Consider the following 23,151-nt stretch of genomic DNA (forward strand, 5'->3'; position numbering starts at 1 on the left):
CTGGCTCCTGCCCTGGCTGACTTTTGCAACCACTCCTTCACCTCTGGAGTCTTCCCATCCCCCCTTAAGCACTCCCTTGTGCACCCTCTTCTTAAGAAACCCTCTTCCGACCCCTCCTACCCGACTAACTATCGCCCAATCTCCATCACTCCCTTCCTGGACAAGCTCCTGGAAAAACTGGCCATCTCCCAGCTTAACCTCCATGCTGAATCTGTTGGTAGTCTTCATGACCATCAATCTGGCTTCAGAGCTGCCAGAAGCATGGAAACTGCTCTCCTGAACATCCGTGAGGACCTGCTCTCGAACCTCGACTCCAACACTCCGTGTGTTCTCATTCTGCTCGATCTCTCTTCTGCCTTTGACACTGTCAACCATGCCATCCTGCTCAACCGTCTCTGTGATAACCTGGGTATCACTGGTCAGGCTCTGGCGTGGCTGACCTCTTTCCTTTCCAATCGTCCCTCCCAGGTCCAACTGGAGTCCTTCCTCTCTGGCATCTTTTTCTCTACCTGTGGTGTCCCCCAGGGACCTAATCTCTCTCCCTGGCTTTTCAACCAGTATCTGGCACTCCTTGCCCACTGCATAGCCGCTCTCATCCCCAAGTTTCAATGCTATATGGACGATACCCAGCTCATCTTCAGGCTACCCTCGGCCTCCTCCTCTCCTTCCCTCATCTCTGACTGTCTGTCTGCTATCCAGGAATGGTGTGCCGCCAATGACCTCTGCCTTAATGCCAGTAAGACTGAGATTCTACTCACCGGCACACCCACTCCTTCCTTCCCTGCAGCTCTCTGGCCAGCCTCTCTTCGCCCTCTTCCTGCTCCTACCTGCAAGGCAAAAAACCTCGGGGTCATCTTCGACTCCACACTCTCCTTCTCTCCTCATATATCTGACGTCTCTAAGAAGTCACACTACCAGCTGCACCTCCTCAGAGGTATTCTTCCCTTCCTCTCCTTCCCCCAGAAGCTTACTGTCTCCTGAGCCCTGGTTCTCTCGAAGCTGGACTACTGTAACCGCCTCTATCTTAATCTGACTGCCTCCACTCTCCGCCCTCTGCAACTCATCCAGAACAGGACTGCGAGACTTGTCCTTTGGCCTCAGGCCCAGGGACCGTATCTCTCCAGGACTGACATCTCTACACTGGCTCCCAGTGGCTGCGAGGATTAAGTTCAAAACCCTCTGCATGGTCCACAAGGACTTCTGGGGCCTGGGGCCTAAATACCTTCAACTCTCTCTTCCTAAATATCTTCCTTCCCGAGCCCTTCGCTCATCCGTCTCCAACTCCCTCAGGGTCAGCCGCTTCTCGAATCAACAATCTGGGGGTAGATCTCTTTCCACGGCAGGGGCCTCCCTCTGGAACAGCCTTCCTGCCTCCCTGAAACTTGAGGAGAACCATCTCCGGTTCCGGAAGCACCTCAAAACCTTCCTCTTTGCTTCTGCTTTCTCTCTCCCTCTCCCCTGCTTAATTCTTCACTGTAACTGCACTGAATCTGCAACTGGGCCACTCTCTCCGACCTCGGTCCTTGGCCCAGCCACTCTCCACTTGCACTGCCTCCCTGGCAACCCCTGCACTGCAGGACTGTCTCTGTATCCCTACAGGCCCCCCTCCCCAGCACTTGTCTGCACTTACCTTGCACTTGCCACGAGCTGGCCCTATTATTTTTTTTTTATTCTACTTACCCTGTACTGCACTTTTCCCTCTCCCCTACCCCTGCATGTGCGTGATCTAAATGACACCTGGCCTAGCAGGATTGTTGTCTGTCTTCCCCTTGTTCCCCCTCCCTGCCTCGTTGCGCCTTGAAACTCTTGTGTATAGGCGCGTTACAAATGCCATATCATATCATATCATATATATCATATCATATCATAAATCCCCATGGCAGTTCGAGGGTTTGAGGGTAAGAATGACGTTTTCAACCTCTTTAGTAGATACTGTGTGGAAGTTGAAATGGGAATTGGGCGGCACAGGTGTGTGTGACCGAGTGGGGTGTGTCGTTTTAGGGATCAGGGTGCTAGAAATAGTGGAGGCGAGAAGTGAGTCTTTTTTAATGCTTATCTTTGTCTTGAGAGAGATGATTTTGTTGGCTAAGGCATTTTGAATACCCGTGCACCAATTCTTATCCTTGAGGCATGAGTCAGGTATTTGGATAGGCGATTCAACCACTTTTAGTATTGTAAAGAGCTCTCTGGTGTTGGATTGCGCTTGCGTAATTCGAGTGCTGTAGGACATTTGTGTGGCCAGGATAATTTATTTTTTATATTGGGAGGCTAGTATATTCAGGTTTTTCTTATTCTTTTCTGAATGATGAGATCTCAAGGTTTTTTCATAGTGTCGCTTTTCCTGTCTGAGGGCTTTAAGGTATGGAGAGAACCAGGTATTGATATGCTTTCAATGTTTGCTCTTTCTCAACTTCAGGGGAGCTATGTGATCAAGGGATGAAAGCATGACTTTATTATATAAGTCTACCATCGTAAAGGGATCTGTGTGATCCAGAATGGCATTCAGAGTTGGTAAGATCAGTGGGAGCAGGTTTTCAGGGGTGATGTTCTTTTTATTTCTGGTCTGGACAGCTGGAGCTATACTGTCTGTTTGTTTTGGTGTCGCCTCTAAGGTGAACGAGATCAGGTAGTGGTCTGCCCAAGGCAACGGAAGTATAGATGAGACCATGACTGGGCAGTTATGCACAGCTAACCAGTCCAGAGCTCTGCCTTTAGTATGGGTGGGCTCTGTGATCTTCTGGGTGAATCCTAGTTCCTCTAAGGTATTATTAATTAGTGTGGCACTAGCATCCGAAGATCATTAAGGCCAAGGTTAAAATCTCCTAAAAGGATGCTTTGTGCGGAATTCTTAAGGTTATTTGATAGGATGTTTATAAGGTCTTCTTCAAAAAATCCTTGAGGGCCGGGTGGTGGGTAAATGAGGTGAAAGGAGGTGGACTGTGTGTTAGCTAAATTAAGCTTAGCGGTTAGGGATTCGCATGATCCTGTGTTGGTGGGTGGCGAGATTATCAGTGAGAGTTTGGTTTTGGCTATGATGGCAAGACCTCCACCTCGAGAGGTAGTACGATCGAGTCTTAGTAGGGTATAGTCATCTGGTATGGCTAACATAATAGCAGGACCTGCTGCTGGATGGAGCCATGCTTCAGTGTTAGCTAAGAAATCCAGATCTTCATTAACTAGTAGGTTGGCAATGTTGGTTGCATGGGCTACCATAGAACGGGCATTTATGAGTGCGCCCTTGGTCCCAGGTTGTGCTGGTTTCAAAGGTAGTGGCAGGATTTTGGGATTGTCATTCTTGGCACGGATGGGCTCACGGAAGAGTCTGCGGTTCAGTTGAAGAGGATGCTGAGAGAGGTTGCTGGTATTAACCTTGCTATGGGATGTTTTGGTTAACAGGTCATAAAGCCTAGGGAGTCTGGCTCGTAATTTAAGGTTCCTCTGAAGAACAGTACAAGGTGAGGTGATCATATTGGATAGTTTAAAGAGATTCAGGGTTGCCTTAAGTTGAAGAGAGTTTGGTATCATGGTGGGATATTGGGTGTTCACAATTTACAGTAGTGATCTGAGAAAAAACAGTATAGAGCGTTGGGAGATACATTGTCAAGGCAAGGTGGGTCTAGTGCAGTGGCCTGAGACGGTTCAAGTGTATAAGTGCTATCACCTCTCGATTCAAATTTAGCACAAGGGCCTGAGACACAGCAGTTCAGATACATAAGTAAAATCACACCTAGATTCAATTATAGCACTAGGGCCTGAGACACAGCAGTTCAAATACATAAGTAAAATCACACCTAGATTCAATTATAGCACTAGGGCCTGAGACACAGCAGTTCAAATACAAGAAGTAAAATCACACCTAGATTCAATTATAGCACTTGGGCCTGAGACACAACAGTTCCAGTGCATAAGTAAAATCACACCTAGATTAAATTTTAGACTAGGTCTTGACACACAGCAGATCAAATGCATATATTGTAGAGTAGTAAAATTGTAAAAATTGTTAAAAAAAAGAGTGGGACAGTGGAGGTCACAGTAGAGAAGATGAGGAAAAGCATTCGACTTGCAATGGCAGTGGCAATATGATGTTACAAGCTCTGCTAAAGCTTAGAAGTGGGCAGAAGTGAATCAAATCAGACCGGTTCATGCTAATAATGACATATTCATAGTCGCATATGCTAATAGTAACATGTTCAGATAGCAGTGGCAAAAGGCGCAATGAAGTAATAGTTAAGTTAGTAGGCTCCGCTTAGAGTGAGCACAGTAGGCAGGTAAGACTTGTGAGCAATCGGGGTCATAACAGTGAGAGGGCATTCAAATCACAGGTGGTTGACAATGTAAGTTGTCAGACAACGGCAGGTTCATGTGCTGTAGGCAGCAGTTGGCTTCATAGCCATGTGTGTAAGACAGTGCTGTGAAAGCGGTAAGTCTCGGTAAACGGTTCAGTCTGCGGATCCGGCAGAGGGAGGATCAGGGAGTGATTAAGGATGAAGGAACACTGTAGTAGACTCACCAGTGGCTCTGAAGCTGTGCACTTAGGGGATACGAGGCAAATCGGGCAGCATTTCGTCGCCTGGCGCCATTGCGCTCAGTCAGCTCCGTCTGCAGCCTTAGGTCCTCGGCATTTCGGTCACGAGGCCGGCTTCGCCTGCCGGCGGCTTTGATTGGAGGATGTGCCTTCCAGGCAACCAATCAACTGGAGGCAGGTCTGTTGTCACGGCAGCGCCGGTCTGATCGTAACAACACAGCCATTTTGGAATGTGGAAATCCTCGTGGTTGTTAATGGCGTCTGATCAGATGTCTAGCCAGAATATGCAGTTAAAGCCCAAAAAGCACAATGCAGTGCTTGCAATTGGTAGGGAGTAGGAAGTGGCATCAGTTACTGGGATTATGCAGGGATGCGTCGTAGGGGTCGCGTCTCAGAGGATTGGACCACAAATAGGATCCAATGCTTACCTCCACTGTGGTGGGAGGGGGGCTGCTCCAGCAGCTCAGGAGGCGGCACGAGCTCCTGCTCAGGTCGAGGATGGCTGGACTGAATTGCTCAGCTCCGTCAGCAGCCTTAGGTCCTCGGCCTTCGGTCACGAGGCTGTTACGCTCACCTGGTTCCCACGGGGGCGTCGACCGGAACTGGGCCGCTGTTGTTTCCACCAGTGTGACGTGTAGCACCGAGATGACTGACTGGACTGGCCTGCTCAGCCTAGTTTGTCTGGCTCGCAAGAATATTCTTCTGCAAAGGAGAAGAGGAATTAACCACCCGTGGAATTGAGGGTCAACCCACCTTCCCCACTCCTGTTGTCTTCCCACAGATCACTCTTGATGTCCCCTCCTTAGTCTCACCTGATGGTTTGGAAGGATGATCTCTCCATCCTGCGTCGACCGCAGGGGCGCGTTGATGACCAGTTACTTCACTGGCGTAGAGGAATTGGTGAGTTCCAGTATTGACTCTAAAGTCCAATTGTTCATAAGAGTTCAAATGTCTGATCTTCACTCTGTCCGATTCCTTGCAGGTTGCCGATTAATCCACTCCAAGATTTCCAAATGGCACTTGGTAAGATTCAGGTAAGTCTATTGTGGTTTTCCCCTTAGGGGCCGGCGATGAAGCAGAGTTGACTGCGCGGACCCGAGATGAGGTGAGTACCTCCCATGGTAAATCAGGTAAGTCCTTGGGGGTAGCTTGTATAGCCTTAGAGAGTCCCCTTGCTCACCTTGCTGACTTTGTCTCCTTAGGTGTCGGAGGGCGGCCGCGATATGGCGAGAGCGTGATGGAATGCTGAAGTACTGCCAAGCAGGTGAGTTCAGCGCGGCGCCGTAGGAATGCGAAGTAATGCTTCAAAGACTTCTGTCTTTCAGTTCCGTGGCGAAATGGATCAGGATTCAGGTAAGGATTAAAGTTAAAACTCCTGTTCTAACCGTTATCCTTCTTTTCTTCTTGTTTCAGGAGTCCCTGGACTGAAGCGGGCGTGGCTGAAGACTGGAGCTGCTGAAAACACGGTGAGCGTTACGCTGCAGCAAGCAGAATAACGCGAAGCACTTGTGGCTGTCTGGGCGTGGTTTAAATAGCCTTGGAAGAAGATCCACGTAAGTATTCTTCCACAGCCCCATCCAAGTAACAAAATAGTCCCTTCAGTAAAATAGTCCCTCCTAAGCCTCATTTGGCTTGAGTCTTCATGCAGCATGGTCTGCCTCAGGTGAGTATGCAGCATGGTCTGCTTCAGGTAAGTTATCAATAATGAGCCTGGCACAGATGGCGCCAGGACTGACTTTATCTTTATGAGCCTGGCGCCATAGGCGCCAGGACTGCACCCAAACAGCCCCTAACTGGGGCTTTTGGGCATGCTCCAAGTGGCATGATGCCTGCTTCCGGGGCTGCTGGGCCTGGTCTGGTCTTCCGGGGGCAGGCATCATGACAGAGGCCGGCTTTGCCTGCCGGCGGCTTTGATTGGAGGATGTGCCTTCCAGGCAACCAATCAGCTGGAGGCAGGTCTGTTGTCATGGCAGCGCCGCTCTGATCATAACAGCACGGCCATTTTGGAATGTGGAAACCCTCGTGGTTGTTAATGGCGTCTAATCAGATGTCTAGCCAGAATATGCTGTTAAAGTTTGTGTGTGCTTCTGTGTTTCTGTGCTCCCCTCATGTCTTTCTTTGCTTTTATTGGGCCTCTCTGGCTCTCCTGTTTTTTTTTTGTTTGTCCCAATACTTCACTTGGCTCTCTGGGTATCAGTAACCCCTTTTTTCTACTTGTGGGGTTTTGTGACCTTTCTGGAGGTTTATCCGCCACAAGTTTTACCAGGCTTCCATACACCTTCCTTTTCTGCTGGTCAGTCGTTTCTCTTTTTTTATTTGGCCTCTCTGAATCCCTTGTGTTTCGTTCTCAGTATACTTCACTTAGCTTTAGCTCCCTGGAATATCTGTAAACCTTTTCTTCTACTTGTGTTTCTCTCAGCTCATGTAGGTTTTTGTGACCCTCATGGATGTCTAGCCCCTTAGTATTTCTCGGGTTTTTGTGACCCTTTTCTTTCACTTGTTCAGTCTTACTATCGGGCTTCTGTGACCCTGTATTTCACTTAGCTCTCACTGTTCCCCTTCGACCTTGGCAACCCTTGTATCTTCTGCCTTGCAGGAACTACTCCAGTAAGGGTGTGCCTGTTTGGCAGTGTCACTGCTCCTCCATGTCTGCCAGTCACCCAGACTGGATATGAGCGATTTTTGGTGTCTGCTTATTGTGGCATCCTTTTGCCCTTCTGCTTTCTCATTGGAAGCAGAGGATTCACTCCTCCCTCAGTTCCTGCCAACCCCACCAAGTCCTCAGTGAGGTTGCGCCTTCAAGTAAGTTTTGCTGTGGATGTGGTTGGCCTAGGCTTCTCAGCCCCAGTGTGCCTTCATATCGGCACAGTGGCTTATCGCTTTGGCACTCGACTCTCTCCCTTCAGCGTTCGTCTTTCTCCCTTTGGCATTCACCTTGCACTGCTCCACAGCTGGATCGCTATGCAATGCAGCTCCACCCATTGCCGACATACTCATGCCGGAGTCTTGCATCTGTGTGTGGGTTGTCCTCCTCCATTCAAGGGTCATTGGAAATGTATTCTCACTTCTGTAATGAAATAGGGCATTACATTCACCACAGATTGTCAAACAGGTGTAAAGTTCACCATTACCTTCAGCCAAGCACAGAGAGTTACTGTCCTTCTTATCTTGAGCCACCCACAAAGATTTATTATCAATATTACTGACAATATCTGATGCATAAGGTGTTCCCCATGGGAATAGGAGCCTGTGCCCCCTTGAGCGGAATCAATCCCAGTGAAGTGCTGAATTACCAAACCCCTAGGAACGGTTTTACTTTGCAGACTCACCTCACCACCCTCTCAGGTGGTGGCTTTCCCTAGGGAAGATGTAACAAATATCCTAGATTTGTCACACTCATTTCAATTCAACACCTTTTCTGTACTTGCTCCTTGCCACCTTCACTTCAATAATCTCCCCCACAGTCACCTAAGCCATCACACTACTGGAAAAGATCATGCTCTGACTCTAGATCTACCTACTAGCTAGTGAAGTGGCATCTCATATTTCTATATAAATCACGCCAATGAAAAATTCTCGCACCGTTTCTTCAATGTATAACTTATTTATGTCTGATCCCTACACAAGGTCCTCAGCCTATAACCCAATTTAATAACCCTCCACAAAATTGTGTAATTTCTTACAAACAACCATTGTAAATTGTAAATGCACTGTTTTCATGGAGTGCCTCTGATTCTGTTATCTCTAATTGGTCAGCTGTATGTCTCATCTGTTAGAAATAGTATGCTTATAATTAAATAATTACAAACTAAACAAAATACAAATACATTATTGGTGTCTTTTGTCTGCATGCATTATTGACACGTTGCAACCCCTTTCCAGTGAATTGCTTGAGAAAGCAAATGTATCCTTTTAATGGGGTTCTTACATATCTGGAGCCTCATTCTATATAGGTACTTGAACTCTAAGCAATGGGTCTCTTATCACTCCCACCATTAATGTGGCAGCTCAGTCAAATGTGGGAAATCTCCTCGTGGAATGTTGCATGAAGATATGCTTTGTCAGTGATCGCTCCCCTGTGCATGATATCATTTCTCTGACACACAAATACTGCTCTCATTTCAGCTGGTAAGTCTGTCTCAGAAATGCTTGGAGTGCAGGTGCAGCACCAACAGCCAACTAAAAAAGGCTGTCTTGACCTACTGGAATTCAACATTGCATATGATTGACTGACTGTGGAAATCATGCTGTAGTGACTAGACATACAGTCACAGTCGAGCATTGGATGAGGCCTTCCTTACAACAGCTCAATGTCAGTTCATGCACAATGTCTGCTGTTGGATACAGTATGTTGAGGAAGCAACACAGTATGTTAATGTTAAAGGACATTTGTACCGCACACTATCACCACTGGAGTGGTCCCCTGGCGCTCTGGCAGCTCTGAAAGAGGAGGGGATGTTGAGTTAGTGGGAGGAAGCAGGAAAACTGCAAGAGAGCACTGATGTGCTGTTTGCGGCCTCAGCCCGGTGGGTCCATTGGCTGGGCCTGGGGTGTTTGCGGCCAGTAGTCGTTGTGTACTGTTGTGCAAGACTATGTGTGTTTTTGTTTTGTTGTTGCGATGTAGTGAAGTTTGTGCAGCATGTTGTGCTGTAGCTTTTGGTTGTGTTTGGTTTTGAGTTTGCGGGGTGTATGTAGAAAGGGAAATTGTTAGTAGGGTTGGTTAGTTTGCGTCTCTATCCTGAATTGAGGCGCTTGGCTTGCTTAGTCTCCCCTGATGCGGCTCTGTCCTTATCTGGGTCCGACTGGCATATAAGGGTCCTTAATCCTCTGGCCCCCATCTCTAACATGCTCTCTCATAGCTCCCCTTATCCTCCCTTCATACTCCTGTGGCCAGTGCACCTGCCAATGTCAACCTCTCAGGTAATGTGGTGATTGCCAATATCTCGACAATTCCACATCACTGTGGTGCCTGGCGGTAACTAAGGGGCGTGCAAAAGTGTTGGTGGGATTGTCTGGGGTAGTTGACTCAGTTTCCGTGTGTGCCGCCTGTGTTCCAGTCTATCCGATGTCACCCGTCCAGGTGCGTTGGGAGTTACCCTCTTGGGTCGGGGATATCCGTGTCCTTTCCGGTTTAGTCATCCTTTTTCCGGTTTTGGTTTCCAGATTTTGTTGGTGGTGTTGAAGAGCCAGGTTTTTAGTGATTTCCTGAATTTTAGGTGATCTTCAGTGTTTCTTATTTCTTTTGGGATGTTGTTCGAGCTTTTTGCGGCTAAGTGGTAGAAGCAGGTGCCTCCAAGTTTTTTCTTAAGGTATGGTTTGAGTTCCAGGTGGATTTTGTTGCTTGATCGGAGGGGTCGCTTTGGTTTGTAGACTGTTATTTTCTTTTGTAGGAATTCTGCTCCTTGTTTGCTGATTGCCCTGTGTGTTATGCACATGGTTTTGAAGGTGATGCAGTGTTTTACTGGGAGCCAATGTAGTGTTTCTAGGGCTGGAGGGATGCGGTCTCTTCTGGATAGTTTGAGGAGTAGTCTTGCTGATGCATTTTGGATCCGTTGCAGTTATTCTGGTATTCCGAGGTAGAGGCTGTTTGCATAGTCGATTTTTGACATGATTAGGGTGACGATATTGAGTGATTTGTGCGTGAAGGAGAGGAGAAAGCATTTCTTCACTGTTGCATTTTATTGTGGCTCCAGGGTTAGGGTGTTGTCCATTAGGACTCCCAGATTTTTTACTACCTTCGATGGTGTTGGTGCGTTTCCCATTTCCGTAGGCCATGGGATGGTGGTTTCGTTCTCTTGGTCTTTGGATACGATCATGATTTCTGTCTTTCCTGGGTTGATTTTCAGGTTGTTGGCAACCATCCAGTTGAAGACTTCTTTTAGACAGTCAATTAGGGTTGAGTGGTCGGCATCAGTGTTTTTTATTTTGTATATGATCTGAGTTTCATCTGCGTAGTTGTAACATGTAATGTTGTATTTATTGAAGATTCTGAGGTGAGCCAAAGCCATGTGTAAACTACTTGCTCAAAAGAACATGTTCAAAAGAGCAACATAACATAATAATAACATAACATGATAACACAGGTTAGTCAGCGTGTGCACAGCTGCTAGCAATACTGCTGGCAATCTTTCATAATGAACAACATGAAAATTCCATGAAAGAAAACATTGAGTAATTGTTGAAGTTCATGGACCTCAGTTGGCTGCATTCCAGTCTATGGACAGTAGGATGACATGGAATACATAGCTGGGATGTGCAAGATTGCACCTGAAAAGTGTTTACAGGATCAACTGCTTACAGAGCAGAGGATTGTAGGACAGACATCAACTGCAGCCATTAAGAAATGTTTCTCTATTACAGCCATCTCCATTGCTACTGTGCCAGGTACAGGGTAATCACTTGTGGGGCTCATTTACAGATTCTACATTATGTAATGTGTCTGGTTTTAGGAGAACAACAAATATTGGTGCTGAGTTTTCTGCACAGACAGTGTTTGTGTGTTTGGGGAAAACATGCCAGCTTTGCAAGGATGATGATCCACTACAACATTGGTTCTCCAAGCAGTTTATGTGACCAGAAGCGCTAGTCTGTATAGCTAAGCAGTCCCACAGCTAGTGTACAATCTGGGCATATTTTCAATTCTTCAGGTGCTACTGCCTGTGATCACAGGAGAAGACTCACAGAAGCCCATATAGAACAATTGATTTTCATTAAAATGATTAAGCACTATATCCCATGTGACTATGGCAAAATACAATTTATAAGCACAGCATCCCATGTGACTATGGCAAGAAACGGTTGATTTCGCAAACATTGCAGCAGGATACTGAAAGTCAGCAGCCGACCAGTCAGAGGATGACCTGTGTGCCATTGGAAAGCCAGGGTAGTGTTGGCTATTCTCTTCTCAATTGAGGATACTTGCTGTTCCCCAGAGGGCATTTTTGATTACATCTATTTTCCTGGTTTCCTTGGTGCTACGGGAAACATTTTTGATCTTACCACGCTGAAATGCAACATTCTATTGTGTGGTGGATGCCTTTTTAATCCCCTATCAACCAACACCCCCATGACTTCCTATCAAGCCCACTCCTCGCCTCATTAGTCGCACTGCCATTTCTGATTCTAGGGGTAATATGTGAATTTGCAAATTCACTATTTCCTATTAGACAGCTATTTAAGGCTGCCTAATGGGATTTATTTTTAACTAAATGTGGCCAGGCAGTCCATTGATACTAAAACCTCAGGCTTTGAGTTTACATATTTTTGTGGTGGTGATGAATGGTGACCGAGTTGATGATGAGCAACAATTCTGATAACAGACCTGCCCAAAGTGTGAAGTACCAATTGTGCTGGATTGTTTGTGTATACTAACATATCATAACACAGATGTGCATGATCAGTTAACCCTAGATGCTCAATTATTCAATAGAATAATGTATCCACACACTGATTGATTGATTGATTGATTGATTGATTGGATTGATTGATATTTTATTTCTATTGCGCTTATACACAAGTGTTTCAGAGCGTGACCAGGCAGGGAAAGGGAACAGGGGAGAACAAAAACAACGATCTTACTAGGCCCAGTGACATTGAGAACGTGCAAGTGCAGGGTAGAGGGAGAATGGGGAGAAGTGCATGGAAGGGGGAACAAAAGGAGAGTGCGGAGTGAGAAGGAAAAAAAAATAATAATAAAATAATAAATAAAAAGGCAACAAACAATGGGAGTGCAGCCAGCAAGTGGCAAGTGCTGGGTTTATGGCAGCAGGCCGTGTAGGTCTGAAAGTGCAGAAAGAAAAGGGGAGGGCTGTATGGATACAGATAAAGACCCCAGTGCAGGGGGTGGCCCGGAGGCAGTGCATGAGGGTGGCAAGATGAGCAGGTACCTGGGCCCAGAGGACAGAGGGTGGCCAGGTGCATGGTGCCGAGGGAGAGCAGAATCAACAGGGGAGAGGGGAGGAGAAGGCAGAAGCAAAGAGGAAGGTTTTGAGGTGCTTCCCGAACCGAAGATGGTTCTCCTCAAGTTTTAGAGTGGCAGGGAGGCTCTTCCAGAGGGATGCCTCAGCCGAAGACAGAGATCTACCCCCAGCTCGTTTCTTTGAGAAACGACTGACCCTGAGGGAGTTAGAGGTAGAGGAGCGGAGTGCTCGAGATGGGAGGTATTTGCGGAGGGATAGCTGAAGGTATGTTGGACCCAGGCCCCAGAAAGCCTTGTGGACAATGCAGAGGGTTTTGAATTTAATTCTTGCATCCACAGGGAACCAATGGAGAGAAACACTGAATGTTTACAACTTTTATTATCTCTCAGGGGCTGTTGGCACACAAGTTTGTATGTCTGTCCTCACTTGTAGGAGTGTGGGCACTTTGAGGAACTTGAGGGTGTCCACACTTCTTTTTCCCCTAGATCCTCCTCTCAGGCATCCAGGGAAAGGCCATCACTTGTGGATTCTGACCATGGAGGTGGATGTGCGAGGGAGGATCACCGGGGTAGAGGAAAATTGGGAGTGGGGAGAGGACGTCCTTAGGTGAGACATGGCATCCCCCTTTTCCTTTTCACAATGATCCCTATATCCTAAAGCCTTTCTAGGCTATTGTCAGTCTTTTCCTTTTTCTTCCTTCCAAACTGTGCCCAGAAACACCAGCTCTGTACTGGGACAAGGAATAGAGCAACTAGCAGGACACATCCGCATTTGACTGATAAACACAAATATATGAGACAGAACAGAGTTATACATGCTCCTTTAATTTGACTGTTCCAAACACCACTTTGGTAATGAAGAAGAGGACTATGGAGGCTTACCGGTGGAACGACCAGGCATGTCCACCTAATGGAGTTTTCCATAGTTAGGCAATTTAACTCACTGACCCACACCTGGAGTCACTTACCACACCTGATGAATATAAAAATGCCCTCTGCATTGAGAGAGGAGGAATGTGCTGGACAGAAGGGAGCCGGAGACCGAGGTGCCGGGAATAGTGCTGGGCAGGAGAAAGAGACGGTTAGGCCATAGTCAGCCGTGAGATAGTCTGGAGGTCCTGCTATCCTCCTGAATGGGTACGCGCAGCAAGAGCTTTGGAAATCACATTGACCCCAGCCACCGTGGAAAACCAGGAGAGCGAGCGGTACTCTCTGTGGATGCTGTGAGGGAGAGGCAGAGTTTGGGAAAACGAGAGAGCGGAAGGAGTGTTGAGAAGCCCACCACAAAGTATGCCGATCAGAAGGGAGCTGCCATGTGTGACCTCTGAGTGTAAAGCAGGGAAACACCCTTACCCGGGCACTCCGGTAATTTATAACAAAGTCTTTTTTGGATACCAAATGAACTGAAAGTAATTGCAAGTACTTCTGAATGCTGAAACAAGTACTGGTTTTGATTACCCAGTGAATTGAAATGTATAGAAAACACATGTGAATGCTTTACAGAGTAAAAAGCAAACTGAACACACATGAATTGAATGAAAGCAAAGTATTCTATCCGCCAGATACCACAGAATGTATTGTATGAAACAAATGTTGGCAAAGTCAAGAGAATACCAAGGAGGGTATGAACATGGGAATACAAGTATTGGCCCAAAGCTAAGAGGTGCCTAGGAAATAAAGGTTAAGAGGAAACCTGTGTTGGCAAGAGCCAGAGAGGAATACAGAAAAGTGTAACAAAGTACATGGTGGCTAATCAAGTCACGGTAGTGTCTGAAGAGTGCAGCACTGGGAAATCAGCTAAACACCTCTGTCAGATGGAAGCATTGGCTAATTGTTGATGGAAGCAGTCAAGAAGGGGTATTGGTTGCGTGACCTGTAATGGGTGGGCCGTGTGGTCCAACAACTGCGCCTAGATCGAGTGCCCCGCATGGAAAAGCCAATGAAAGTATGCACAGCGAGGCTTGTGTTTTGCAATAGCCTTATACATGAATTGGAAGTCAAGAAACATAACTGCCTAAGTGAACTGGTACACAGTATTTATATCAAAGGAGCTGGGAACTGTGTTGATTTTGCAAGCTCAAAGATGTGAACTCTTGGGGAAGGAACCCTGATATTTTGTGAACTGTTTTGAACTTGGAAAGGGGATGCTGATCATGAACCGAGCTCTGAACTTTCTTTTGAACATAATTCTTTTTGATGCAGACATCCATACACATTGTATACAGTTAATTGTGAGGGTGAGTATAGGTTTTGGACTCAGACAGACATTTGACATGGACTTTCTGACACAGAATATCCTCAACTTTCATTTAAGTCGGAAATCCCACATTAGCATATGGCATGTTAGGCCTTACTCCATCCTGCATTTGAATTTAAATAAAACTTTGGTGAACACATTTGAATCTGTTGTCTGTGTGTACTTCATGATGCCTTCACAACACACATTGAATGTTTTTTGTTTCTCCTATGCAGACCTACTCCTCTTTTGAATGCCTTGTCTGCAGACTTTCTCTCTCTCCTGGCAACTCTCATACCGTGGCTACTATTATCGGACACCTGGTCAGATCACCTCCTGCCTCTCTGAGTGGGCGGACCTCTCCTCCTCCCTCCTGTTCTAAACCACTCAACTCTTCCTTCTTTGGGACCTCAACATCAATCTGGATGCTCCCTGTTCCTCCTCTGGACTCTTACGCGATCTTTGCAATTCCCTCTCTCCCTCTGTCTATTCTCCCCTCTTGCCCGATTCACTCTGCAGACCACACGCTGAAAGTTTTGATCTCCTCTGACCTCCCACTCTCCATCCCTCTGACCACTCCTCTCTCCTGGAGTGATCACGTCCTCCTTGCCTCCCATCTCTCCATCTCTACCCCTCAGGCCAAGCGGACTCCAACATTGCCACCTACCACTCGGTCATTCGACCAATGAAGCATGTGTCAGTTGAGGCTTTCGCAGCCTCTTTCTCTCGCCCTCCTCCTCTTCTGGCTGACTCACATCCTGATGCTGCCCTTTCCATGCTCTACACTTCTATCTCTGCTACACTTAAAATTGTTTCCCCTGTCATTCGGATCCGCTTGAAGCCAAAAGCCAAGTGCAACTATTGGTATGACGCTGACCTAGATAACCTTAAACGTGAGTGTAGGGTGGCTGAGAGGAAATGGTGGGCTTCTTGCACATCCTCTGACAAACTGGCCTGATGCCTGCTCCAAAGGCAATACTGGCTCCTTGTCCGAACTAAGTAGAAAGCCCACATCCAAGCTTGCGTCTCTGCGGAATCTAACAACTCGGCCGAACGCTTTAAAATCTTCAAGGACATTGCCAGCACTGGTGTAGTCTTTACCTCACCTGTCACCTCCCAGGCCCTTTGCATGGGCCTTGCCTCTCATTTCATCTAAAAAACCTTTGTCCTCCTGTCCACCCTCTCATCCTCTCCTCCTTATCCCCCTCCTCTCTCCGCTACCTCTGGCCCTAGTGTAGCTGAACCCCTCCCTCTTTCTCTTCCTTTCCTCTATTTTCCCTGGCGACATTTCCAGACAAGTCTGATCTATGAAATTCTCGTCAAAACAGGTTCTTCCCTGTTCGTCCAAAACCATCAAGGACCACATTGGCACACTTGCTCCTGCTCTGGCTGACTTCTGCAACCTCTCTTTCACCTCTGGCACCATCTTCAACCCTCTGAAGCACTCTCTTGTGCATTCTATCTCAAGAAACCCACAGCCTACCCATCATGCCCGGCTAACTATCACCCAATCTCCATCCCTCCTTTCTTGGGCAAACTCCAGGAAAAGCTGCCCATCTCCCAGCTTAATGTTCACACTGATTCTGTTGGTTGTCTCCATGACCATCAGGCTGGCTTCAGAGCTGCCAGAAGCACGGAAACTGCTCTCCTGAACATCTGTGACAACTTGCTCTCCAAACTCGACTCTAACATCCCTTCTGTCCTCATCCTACTAGATCTCTCTTCTGCCTTTAACATGGTCAACCTTGTCATCCTGCTCAACCATCTCTGTGATAACCTGGGCATCACCAATCAGGCCCTGGCCTGGCTGACCTCTTTACTCTCTGATCGACCGTCCCAGGTCCAACTTGGGTCCTTCCTTTCCTCTATCTCAGTCTCTACCTGTGGTGTTCCCCAGGGGTCTATCCTCTCTCCCTGGCTTTTCAACCAATACCTAGCACCCCTCGCCCACCGCATTGCTGCTCTCTGCTCCAACTTTTAGTGCTATGCAAATGACACTCAGCTCGTTTTTAGACTTCCATCTGCTACCTCTTCTCCTTCTCTCATCTCTGATTGTCTGTCTGCTATCCAGAAGTGGTGTGCTGTCAATGATCTCTGCCTTAATGTCAGTAAGACAGAGATTCTCCTCATCGGCATGCCTGCACCCTCTTTTCCTGACACTCCCTGGGCCCTCTTCCTGCTACCACCTATGAGGCTAAGAACCTCGGGTTCATATTCGACTCCACGCTCTCCTTCACTCCTCACATCTCTGACGTCTATAAGAAGTCAAACTAGCCAACTGCATGCACCTCCACAGCGGTATTCTTCCTTTCCTCTCCTTCCCTCAGAAGCTCACTGTCTCTAGAGCTCTGGTTCTCTCTAGGCTGGACTACTGCAACAGCCTCTTTCTAAATCTGCCTGCTTCTACACTCTGCACTCTGCAACTCATCCAGAACAGGACTGCGAGGCTTGTCCTTGGCCTCAAGCCCTGGGATCATATCTCTCCAGCCCTGAAATCTCTTCATTGGCTCCCAGTGGCTGCACGGATTACAATCATGACCCTCTGCATTTCCGACAAGGCTTTTAGGGGCCTGGGTCCACAATACCTTCAACTCTACCTCCGTAAATACTTTGCTTCTCCAGCTCTTCACTCCTCCACCTCCATCTCTCTCTCAGGGTCAATTGCATCTCCAAGCAATGAGTTGGGGGTAGATCTCTTTCCTCAGCTGTGGCCTCCCTCTGGAACAGCCTCCCTGCCTCTCTGAAGCTTGAGGAGAACCATCATCGGTACCGGAGGCACCTCAAGACCTTCCTCTTTGCTTCTGCCTTCATTCTTCTTCTCTCCTGTTGATCTGTCTACTTCAGCACCAGGCATCTGATTAACCTCTGATTTTCTGGCCCAGGTCCCTGCCCAACCAGCCACTCACTTGCACTGCTTCCTGGCAACCCTTGCACTTGGGTCTGTTTCTGCCACCCTACAGTCCCCTTAATTGCATTTATTAAACACCCCCTGTGTGCGATTTACCATGCACTTGCCACCTTGCTGGCTGCACTACCAGTTGTTGTTTTATCCATTGCACATCACTTTCCACTCCTCCCCTCTCCCTTGCTCTTTCCCCCTTCCCTCTCTCATGCACTTGCATGTTCTCAATGTCACTGGGGCTAGTAAAATCGTTGAATTGTAATCCCTAATTCTCCTCCCTTGCCTCGTTGCGCTCTGAAGCACTTGTGTGGGAACGTGATACAAATAAAATATCATATCTTATCTGTCTCTCAGGGAGGCACACACTATTTTTTTACATCTCTCCTCTGCCCCAACTGAGGGGGGCACAGACTGAATGTTTTCATCTACCTTCTCGTTCAGGTGTATCGTAGGACTGCAATACTCCCAAATGCCCAACATATGTAGTAATCCGTATACTCGTAATGATTTCTTACGTGGAAATAGTGTTCAGAGTTCATGGTATCCAATATTAATGGGCAAAGCCATTTTGCTTCGATACATTGCACTTCCGAGCTGCTCGTAATAAAGGTACTGAACGTAACGCTGCTGTCAGTGGTAGAAGAAGGAACCCTTCATAATAAACGACTAGGATCTTTCCTTAAAAAAACGTAATGTGCTCGTTATGGAAACAGTAAATAGTTGTGTCACCTTTGCCCCACTGGAAAATTAACGGCATATGAATGCTAATGTTTTAGTCTGTATTCACCGACATTCAATAAGAAATGACGTGCTCATAAAAAAGCTCTTTTAAGAGGTTTCAATTAAAATTCAGAATGAAGTCCTTTGAGAGAGCAATTGTCCGCCCGCCTATTCGTGCACGTTAAATCATGTGTTTCAATGGTTACTCCTGTTCACATATGTATCAATTTCCGAATACCCGAGAGACTCCATGTCTATAGAATGTGGACACATATTTTATCAGCATTAAGAGCCTGCAAATGCAGTCTGAAGGTTTTCAGATATTAATTGGACCAGCCGACCAGGGATCCTTTGTTCCAGCGAGATTCGCTGGATTCCTTTTTTGTGTCTCTTAATTAAACGTTCTGTCCAATTCTTTTCAAGCAGCAACTCAAGCATACTCATCCTTTACAAGTTATATCCGGGCAGATTCCGTATACCGCACAAGCACAAGTTGACAGTGTGATTTTTTTTATTTTTTTAGTTTCTTTCAACCGGTTAGCCTTCTTTTATATTATTCATTTATGAGAACTATTGTTTCTCCCTACAGAGCTCAAAATTAAAGTCGGCTTGAAATTTGCTTGGAACTTAACGTCCTTATGCACATTATTATGTTTTCATTCGGTGGCTTGAAGAGGAGAATCTGTGTTTAATACATGCATTTATTTCGAATAGTTTTTCATTAATCAAGGCGCTTTCAACAGTAAGGTTGACTCTTGTGCCACGATTTCTCCCAGTTGTTTGTCTTCTTTTTTTCATACTGAACAGCTTGCACATTGGCTGTATTTTGCTTCCCAGCCGCTACATTGTGCTTCTTTTGTCCATGTGTTTCCCTTTCATTGATTTAGATTGAACCGTGGAGCATCTCGCAGGTCTGCTTTTTTCTATGTGTGCTTTGTGCTCTTCGCTCGGTAATTGTTTTCTGTTCTCAACTCCTGATAAAAGGTGTATGACCTACGACTGGTAGGTGACAATAGAGGTAGATTCCAAGAATACAATAGTTTCTCCATTTTACATCTCTCCAATGGCTCTCTGTGGCTTCTTTCATTTGCTCCAGCGTCTGTGCCAATACTGACCTTCAAAGTTGGTAGTCTTCTTTACTGTTTACTTTTTCTACATTTTACACCTCCGGTGCAGGGATTACTCCTATATTCCACTTTCCTTCTAAAGTGATGGCAATTCTATTATCGCTATTATCGCTATTTTCCAGGTTTGGAAAACCCGCTGCCAGTGGAGTTAGCGTGTGGAATTACCGCTCACAGCACATCCGTCAAAATCCCAATAAAGCCGCAATATGGGGAATTACATTGACGAGTCATTGTGCATAGTCCCCTGGGAATTCCAAATGTAAGAGGGAAGCAACAGTACATTAATTTGCCAGTGAGTCTACATGTCATTGCTGAAAACTCCCAAACTCGTGATGATCCCCATACATATCATGCGGAACCAGTCGTTCAAATATGAAGTGTGTGACAATTGATAATGTGGCAAAAACATCACTTAGGTGAAGACATGATTCCAAAAACAACTGTACAGTCAGTAAATTGTTGCATGTGCCACTGGGCAGCCTGGCTGAATTATGAACGATGCAATTTATGAGCATCAGTAAAGTGATTCAGGTGCTTGATCTGAGCAGAGGAGGGTGTCTTGGGACAAGTGTATGCAATTACCGAATAACCATCAACACGCCCTTCTCAGTCTCTTCTCTTCCTGAATAAAGAATGGTTATTATGCATCCAAAAGAACTCGCAGGGGATATGGTTTCATGCACCAATTTTGATTTGCCTGCAACACTGCTAGAGGGTCACAGAAAAGGGTGCATGCACAACATGGATTCACCTCAAAACTCAGAGTGTGGTTCTAGGATTGAACCCCAGTAGGGTGAAATATTAAAGAGAGTCACATGTGAAGCAGGACTCGTACATGGAAGCATAAACAGGTCAGGCTTCCTTTTGTCTACAGGGAACCATCCATCCAGCAGAAGATGCTAGGAATGAGGTGGAATGGGATCAACCCAGACAGATCTCAAATGCTCTGAATGTTGGAAGACAGTTGTCCGTAGAAACAAAAGTGAAGACAGTTTATATGGACACTTCTCTTATGAGAGACATTCTCCTTAAGGTAGTTGATTGAGATGAGGTGAATAAACACAGCATTTCATCGATGGCTGAATGAAATAGAAGACCTTGGGACGAATTGATAAAGGCAATCCATGGTCATAATGACAAGCCTGGCTCTGAAGAATCACGTCAGAAACATGGATTTATTCCATGGATTTGGGATGAAGGAGCACTTCACACAGAACACTTTATCTAGCTTCTTTATGTTAAGAAGGGCACATAGATATGCAGCAATCACGCAGCCATTCAGCTGTGCACCAAGCAAAATAATCGTCATGCTACTAAACGTGACATACTGTGAAACTATGTTGCTGCTAGCTTGGTAAAAAGAGACAATTTTGGGGGTGGGAGTCTGCTGATTTGGAAATGGTTGGTGCTATGGTGCTGGTGCCAGCTTCTGGACAAGTGATGGTTGCTGCCCTGCTCCACTACTTTGCTGGTGGTGATGCTGGGTTCTCCTCTTACTCCTCCTGCTCCTGATCGCTTTTGGTGATGCAGACACTGCTTAGAGGCCCCTTCACTGGTGAAGGAGCATCAAACCCTATGAAGGATGTCTCCTGCTAATCATCCTCTAGGACAATGATGGTGGCTTCCTCGGAGTCTGATTCAGTGGTGGTGATGTCTGCTGAAGCAGTGGCAGTGGATACTGGTCCAGTGGTGGTGGTGTAGTGATGGCTTTCCTCTTCTATTTCTGTACCTGTGGAGGCTGCTGTGAGTCTTCCTCAGGCCCCTTGGCTGGTGATGGAAGTTTGAGGGCTGAAAGGTAGGAGATTGGGAGGGTGGATGCCTCCTCTTTCTTGGAGTTTGATTCAATGTAGATGGTGGGCTGGAATGCAGTGCTGGGCTGAAAAAACATGCTCTCTCTAAAGCCCACATCAGACAGTAGACAGCCCAGGCTGTCATCTGCAGGAAACACATTCCACTCCTCCTGTGGTGCTGGTGTGCTGCTGCTGGCTGCATACTGTAGGGAATCACCTCCTGTCACCATCATGAGCTGGTACCTGCTGACACTGCTCCTCCGGCTGCTGCTGGTGGTCCTGCTGCTGATAGTGGTCCTACTGCAAGAAGGTGCATCTGCTGCAATATGAAGAAGGTGGTGGTGATGCTGCTGCGGCTGATGTTGCTGCTGAAGCTGATGCTCCAGTGCTCTCCTAAACATAAGAGGTATGGCGGAGAATTGGATTCAGGTAAGGCTGGATTTAAAAAGGCACGTGGTAGCCAATCACAAGACACCATTTCGCACATGTACCGGTTTTGTGCACGTGCAAAACTTATATTTCGTATTCTTGCTGAGCCCTGCAGTGAAACAAAGCGAGAAGTGATTGCGCAAAGCGCACAAGCGTGTACAGTTCATATTAATGTGCTTGTGTATGAAACTGAAATCCAGAGTTCATCATTGGGGGCAACGCACAATGTAAGCAGCATGTGCCAGATGACGAATGGATGTCCTGCGTCACTCAAAACTGAAACCGAAATGGACAGGCACAATTGCGTGCAAAAACTAATCATGTGCTCTGTTGCAAAATACATGACAAAAGATTTAGAGAAACAATGCACCTGAAACATACAATGAAATGTGCTGTGCAGGTGCAACTGCTGAGGTGAAATTTGCACTTTGCTTTGGGCGGGTTTAGCTAGCGTGTATAAAAGAAATTAATTCATGTTTTTGGCATGGCTGTCGGGCTTGTACATTTTTGGCAAATCCGTGGTTGCGGCAGAATGGCAGAGCGGCAAAGTAGATCGAAATAAAAAATATGCAAGGTAGAGTCCAGATGGTGTACTCCCTACACACCGATACGATTGTCAGGAGTAATGGTGATATCAAGGAGAGGGGCAAGATGGTGATTGGAATTTGATTTATTGTATATATTGTTCTACATCTCTAAGTTGTCAACATCTCGTGCACTTGGTCCAGAGGGGTTGTCAAATTATATGATAAAAAAATATCCTGTGGCTTGGGCCCAAATTTTCATGATTATATTCAAACAGATAGTGAGGACTCGATGGGTTCCATCCTCTTGGAGAAAGTCAATAACTATTGTGATTCATAAAAAGGGAGATAATGCTGATCCATCTAACTATAAACCCATATCTCTTCTGGATATACTGAGCAAACTATTTGCAAGATTGTTATTAAGAGATTTGAACAAATGGCTGGACATAACTGTAATGAGAGATCCTAATCAAACCGGCTTTATGCCTGGGATTGGTGCTGCCATCAATCTACATATCCTGGAAATCATTAAAAGGCAGGAGCAGTTAACCGGTCAACCGGTTTACCTTGCCTTTATTGATTTCCAGGCGGCCTTTGATTCTGTATGCAGAAAACTATTAATAAAAAAGCTTATAAGTGCGAACTGTCCTAATTATCTAGTTTTTTGGATAAATAAACTTCATTCTAAAACAACAGTCCAAATTAGGTTATCATTGGATGGGACATTGTCAGATTCAATCAAAACATTTAGAGACCTAAAGCAGGGATCTATATTAGCCAGCACACAGTTTAATTTCTTAATCTCTGCAGTGTGCCATGAGTTTATGAGAGTTGTATCAGATGCCCCTCGTGTAGGGAGTCAGGCAATAATACCCTTGTTGTTCTATGCCGACGACCTTGTGCTGTTGGCTAGAACTCCAAGGGGATTGTGTGCCCTGTTGTATTATCTGAGCGAATATGCTGATGTAAATTTGCTG

The sequence above is a fragment of the Ambystoma mexicanum genome, chromosome 5p (assembly GCF_040938575.1).
Source record: "Ambystoma mexicanum isolate Mex_15411 chromosome 5p, UKY_AmexF1_1, whole genome shotgun sequence".
NCBI classification, from domain to species: Eukaryota; Metazoa; Chordata; class Amphibia; order Caudata; family Ambystomatidae; genus Ambystoma; species Ambystoma mexicanum.